We start from the raw sequence: 5,784 nt of genomic DNA, 5'->3' as shown, positions 1-5,784 counted from the left end.
CAGTAAGTATGTTATTTAGAGTTTGTGGTGTGTGTAGTGTTAGTAGTAGTTTTGCTAGCGATCGCTGCACGGCTTCGTAACGAGCTCTGACGCACCAAGAAGAGAAAGACTGTGCCCTGGAATGGCCATTTAGACCTTGGCCTACAAGGGTTAAGCTAACCAACTACTTGTGTGGTTTGGATCGGGCTGAAGCGTTGCTGCTCTCGGCTGTTCTTAAATTACCTGCTCGGTATCGGAGGGGCTCGTCGCTCCGACTGCACGTTAAATGTATTTTATATAATTGTCACATAAAAAAACCTAAGGAGTTGCCTAAAAATAATTTCATACTCCGTATAACACAAACCCATACATCAACACACACGTATTGACTTACCTTGTGCCAAATCGCTGCCTCTGTTCTCAGCCTGTTCCTGTAGCAGTGGATTTCCTCCTGCATTATTTTCCTCCAACAAATTATTCCACTGAACGAAACACGTACAGCTCACTTTTAACCTCCGTCTTCCCATTTCTGACTCTGGATCTTCAATATCCTCAAGCTTTGAAATAGCAGGCAGCTACAAACCGGGTGTTAGCTTTAGTGGCTTATAGGGTTCCATTTGTATCAAAAATAAGTAGAAGTCACATGTGTAGATGTGTCGTTGGTCTATGTTGCATGTAGATGTTGCATATGTCTATGTCGCATATGCGTTCGCTGCATATGTGTTTGCTGCATATGTAGATGTTGCATATGTCTACGTTGCATACAGTGGCGGAGCCAGACTTTTAAAGTTGGAGGGGCCAAGGGGGGGCCAGGACTACCTCTGGGGGGGCAAAATTTTAAATGTGTGTGCAAACACACACATACACATATATATACATATATATATATATATATAGAGAGATATAGATATAATTTTTTTTTTAAATAACCAAACTGAATATTTGGTTATTTTTTAAGCCCTTCTGTCATTTGACAGGTTCTAATTAGGTTCTAATTCTAGGCAACTAAAATCAATCAATAAAAAGATCCTTTCTGAATATCATCTCATGGACACTGAACTAAATGCGTCTTTCTCACCGGGAGCTGACAGCGTGTTGAAGAGTTATGGACACCTTGGTTAGGAAACTCATTGCAAACCTTTAGTTGAAACGGCGCCTTTAACTCCAGTCTCCAGTACAGAACAGAGAAAACTAAAGAGAATGCAACGTAGAGCTAACCATTTACAGTCTAAACAGAGGAGCCGGCAGTTTACTTTGAGGAAATAAATTAAGATCCATGCGCAGCGCACTGCACAACCAATGCGGCCGCGGCTCCGCCGCTAAGAATTAGACGCAACTCGCCCAGCAGTTTTAACAAATGGAGGTGAAGATGTTACCCTCCACACCCAGAAGGAGAGCGATGCTCAGAAGGAGCGCGGCAGATGTGACATCTGTCTGTTTTGGAGAAGCGAAACCATGCAAAAATAAATAAATAAAATAAATCCTGGCAAAAACGCACGCCCAAACTGCGGACAGGGTTAAAAAAAAAAAAAAAGGAAAAATCTCGCAGAGTTCAATTGTTCGGTTTGGTTCAGACAGATCCAACTGTTGATAAACCAGCACAGGTTTCACTGCAGATGCGACCAGGAAGAATTTGAGAAGCTGAGCGTTCAGACCCCAGCGGGTGAAGAGATGTAATTTAAGTGAAGTCGCTTAATTTCATTTGTTATAAGGTATTGGAGCCACAGTCAGTGGTTTGTGTCACTACGGGGAAAAAGTTAAATGCATTTATCTGCTTTATGTGTGATGGGATCTGGATTCAATTAGACAGGTAATTTGACAGGTAAAAGTAGTTCTGGTCGGACCAGAATTATTTGCCTGACGGAGGCTCAGGCTTCTCATGAGTTTACATTTAATGAGTTTGCAGCACACAGAGAAAAACTAAAGATTTAGAAAAACTTGTGATCAAGTTGTGTTGATCTACTTATTGTAGTTTAAGTAGAGGAATAACAGCTGACTGTTGAGGGAGAAAAGAAATTAAAGTGCAGATTCGTTAGACGGAAACAAGCGCAGTGCGCTGGGCAATAAATGCGCATAAATGGTCCCCCGTTACGCTCCAATTAATCACACATGAGATGACAAACGCCAAATATACAATATATAGTTACTGCTTACGTTAATGGTGTTTTAAAAACAAAACCAGTAAAAACGTAACTGAGTTAATATGTCAGATTCCCTCCTCGCCCTCATCTTCTGTCCAGACTGTGATCAAGCACAGCTGACCACTTGGTGCTCAGACAGTTTCAACTTTACGCAAAGAGAACATCGCGGAGCTCATTATTAATCATACTAAGAACAATATCTGTCAGAGAATCATCTCTGATCTGGACGCTTTAACGAACCAGAGACTTTGGAGAGTCCAGCAGCTGATCCGCTTCTGCTGGGTTTTTCTCCCGCCGAGAGAAGTGAGTGCGGAATCAGGAAATGACCAGAGTTCTGCCGTCTTCTAATCACGTAATTTCGTGAAATGTTACAGCCCCCCGATGCCCTTCTGGCTCCGCCCCTGGTTGCATTTGCGTTCGCTGCTCATGTCTTATGTTGCACATGTCTATGTTGCATATGTGTTCGCTGCATATGTGGTTCATGTCGTTGGCCTTGTTGTTGGTCCGTGTTGCTATTGCCTGTTCTCTTCGCCATCAAAATGTCTTGAAGTAGATCATGTATGATCAAATAGTTTATTAGATATTACAAAAATGTTAGTCTTTCAATATCAGTGGTTTCAATAAAATTGTTTTCAAAATGTTAAGATTTCTACCTCGTATTTTCTTTAGGCATTAGTCAGGGCAACTAACGAGGTCGAGGGGTCCTGGCCCAGTAAAGGGGGCGCTAAATTTCTTTTTAAATCTGTATATCTTTATTTTTAAGAAGAATTTTCACTGTCAGCATGTATTTGAACTTCTTTCTTTTATTTACTTCAGCTCAGCTCACAGTTTTAAACAAATCCTGTAGTTTTTGGGGTACTTCTAAATCTGCTCCTTAGTCGCATCTTTTTGGGCCTTTCACTGCCTCTAGAGGCGTGGGGTGGTAACACAACTAATATAATTACATTACTAAATCAAAATGCCACAAAGTCTTTATTATTAATTCTGGCATTAGGATAATAATAATAATGTGTCTGTGCAAATTAAAATTCCTTGGAATCTTCTTTAAAACCCCAGATATATTTTCAGCGAGTACCGTTATCTGTACAGCCAAAATGAATAAAAACTAAATTGAGCAAAACATATTCCTCCTCAAGTCAACAATTCACTTATTCTATGGAAAACTGTGATGTCCCTAAAACGGTGGGTTTTATTTAGCAAATTACTTGAAATAAATACGGTTTTCACACCTTTATTGACACATGAGTCGAACTTTTTTTTCAGTCCGTGTCTGTTGTAAACGTTCTCCGCAAATGGTTTGAAATTCTCTGCTTAGTCTTTTGATACCATAATAGCTTAAAAGCATTACAACAGAGACCCATTATGTAGAANAAGCTGAAGTTAGTTTCCGAATGTAGCATCTAATTCGGAAAATAGCTAAAGTGCGATTACACTTAATTTTTCACTATTTTGAGCTTTTTTAATGTGTTGTACTTTAAAAACTACAAGACTTAGACATTTCAGACCTAACTAGATTATTCTGTACTAACAGCAGAAAAAATAAAACATTTGTGAAACCTTCTAATTGATTTGTGAAATTTGTAAAATGTCAATAATAGATTCTAGAACGCATTAGATATGAATTATTAATTTGGCATTATTTGTTATTTTAACTTTCCGTTTTCTTTCTTTTTAAAAAATCTTTATTATAGTTGGAGTTGGACAGTTCTGTTTGATGGCTTCCTGGAAGGAGAGATTGGCTGATTGTCAACAACCTCTCCTGCTATTAAAGTTTTTGCTTTTCTTTAAATAGAAATTTAAATAGAAACTGAAATTCTATCAGTTGCTCTTTTTCCATTTTGTATACAGTATTTGCTTATACAGTATTTTTTTTATTTTTACCTTAATGCTTACCTGGTCAGTTGAGGTGGAAATGTACATCCTCTTGATTAGTGACAAATGTCAGAACCACAAGGACTGAGCTGGTAACATCAGATCAATCTGAATCTTTATTTCTCATTAAAACGACTTCTTGTAATTTTAAGACATTGTTATAAAATTGAATCTTTATTCTGCTGTAATGACTGCATTCTTGCAAATAACATTTCTTGTATCCTGGCCGTAATGCTCCTTTATACAACTCACAGAACAGATGATTGAAATAAAGGCACTTTTTGAAAGTATTTTTTGTGATTTTATTATAGAAATTGAGGACGGGAGGAATCGATTAAAATCAAATATGGTATGAAAAAAACTCTTGTAAATCATATCATTCAGCCTTATTCAGTATATTAAATTATATATTTTACCGTATTTTATAAATACGGTAAAATTCTGGCAACCAAAACTGCCAGTATTTTACCGTATTTCCCAAATATAGTAAAATACCGTATTTCCTAAAATATGTTAAATAAAAAATTAAAATGTGGTTTTGCCATAGTAAATACAGTCATACTGCCTGAGGCATAGTATCTACATAAGTGAAAAACACGGCCAGACTGTGTGATATATTGACATTTTATTGTAAATCCTCCCCCCCAAAAACCTTATGGTGAATTACTGGTCACTGTTCTTACCAGAATTGTTCCATAAAAAGTATAGTACAACACACAAGGAAGTGTAACTTGTCAGCATTTCTATACAGAAAGTTATAAAGAAAATAAATTCAAATTAAACAAAAATACAGATTATGAATAATCCACTTAAAGAAAGAATTTCTATTTAAAAATTTAGTAAAAAAAAAAAACAATTCTATTTTCTTTCCAGTTTCCTCATGGTATTACTGAGAGCTGGGAAAACAAAACAAACAAAAAAAAAACAGCATGTGTCCACATAAGAGATAACCTATTGTAGGAGAAAAACCGGTGATAAAAGGATTCTTGTTCTGAGTTGAGAGTCACAAGTCACTGAGTTCAGACTTTGCTCAGGATGGTTGTAGTCTTCCCAGTCACAGGTTGAAATTGAGACTCACATGTTGTCAGTTGGGTGTTTCCTCTCTGCTGGAAAACAAACAAAGCAAAAGTTAGAAAGATGCACTACATGAACATCATATAAATGTACCATTCGCTTAAATGTTTGTTTCACCTTTGTTGACTTGCATATGGAGACTTCAACCAGGCGGTGTGATCATTTCTGACTGAAAATTCAATAGTTCTTAAACCTTTGTTTGTTGACGACAGGTGTGATCCTCTCTGCAACCTGACAAAATACACAAACAAAAAACATAATTAAAAGCAAATATAACTGTTTTAGGCAATTTATGAAATAGATACTCACAATTTATCTGCGTCTTAAGTTGTCTTCAAACATTTATGTAAGTTACAATTCCTGCAAGCTAGCAGAAACAAAGCTGTAAATGTGTACATTTTTCATACAGGCAAACAAATACAGTGGGGAGAACAAGTATTTGACACACTGCTGATTTTTCAGGTTTTCCCACTTGCAAAGCTTGTAGAAGACTGTAATTTTTATCATAGGTACTCTTCAACTGTGAGTGATGGAATCTAAAACAAAAATCCAGAAAAATACAATGTATGATTTTTAAATAATTAATTTCCATTTTATTGTGTGAAATAAATATTTGATCATCTATCAACCAGTAAGAATTTTGGCTCTCACAGACATGTTAGTTCTTCTTTAAGAAGCCCTCCTGTTCTCCACTCATTACCTGTATTAACTGCACCTG

General features: G+C 36.8%; 1 protein-coding gene and 1 long non-coding RNA gene across 7 annotated transcripts in view; one reads left to right on the top strand and one right to left on the bottom strand.

Annotated features, from left to right (window-relative positions):
* Positions 1–5,784, top strand: part of slc5a9 (solute carrier family 5 member 9) — a 104,013-nt gene that overhangs the window by 17,667 nt on the left and 80,562 nt on the right. The window lies entirely within an intron of this gene.
* Positions 4,621–5,511, bottom strand: LOC108166224 (uncharacterized). Its single transcript, XR_001776519.1, has 3 exons — positions 5,376–5,511; positions 5,184–5,297; positions 4,621–5,098 (listed from the first exon to the last, which is right to left on the bottom strand). It is a non-coding gene; the product is annotated as an uncharacterized LOC108166224 (long non-coding RNA).

This window comes from Poecilia reticulata, linkage group LG4 (assembly GCF_000633615.1).
Source record: "Poecilia reticulata strain Guanapo linkage group LG4, Guppy_female_1.0+MT, whole genome shotgun sequence".
Lineage (NCBI taxonomy): Eukaryota > Metazoa > Chordata > Actinopteri > Cyprinodontiformes > Poeciliidae > Poecilia > Poecilia reticulata.
This window is presented reverse-complemented; position numbering and strand designations above follow the sequence as displayed.